The sequence below is a fragment of the Arachis duranensis genome, chromosome 10 (assembly GCF_000817695.3).
Source record: "Arachis duranensis cultivar V14167 chromosome 10, aradu.V14167.gnm2.J7QH, whole genome shotgun sequence".
NCBI classification, from domain to species: domain Eukaryota; kingdom Viridiplantae; phylum Streptophyta; class Magnoliopsida; order Fabales; family Fabaceae; genus Arachis; species Arachis duranensis.
In genome coordinates, this window is record NC_029781.3 from 30,521,546 (window position 1) to 30,521,883 (window position 338).

Genomic DNA, 338 nt, shown 5'->3' on the forward strand with positions numbered 1-338 from the left:
TTTGTGGAGGAAAGTGCATCCCTTGAGGCATCTCAGGGATTTTATGAGGAGGAATTTCCTCATGCTTGCTCCATCCTTTTCCAAGTGATGGCTTGAGGTCATACCTTCTCAGTTGAACCGGCTTCCCTCTTGAGTTTCTCTTCCATTGGGCGCCCTCTTCACATATGACTGTGAGGACTTGGTCCAACCTTTGATCAGAGTTGACCCTTTTTGAGTTTGAAAGGGATCTCGGGGATCACCTTCTTCAAGGCCACAACTTCATAGAAGTGGTCTTGATGCACCCTTGAGATGAATCTCTCCATCTCCCATGACTCGGAGGTAGAAGCTTTTGCCTTCCA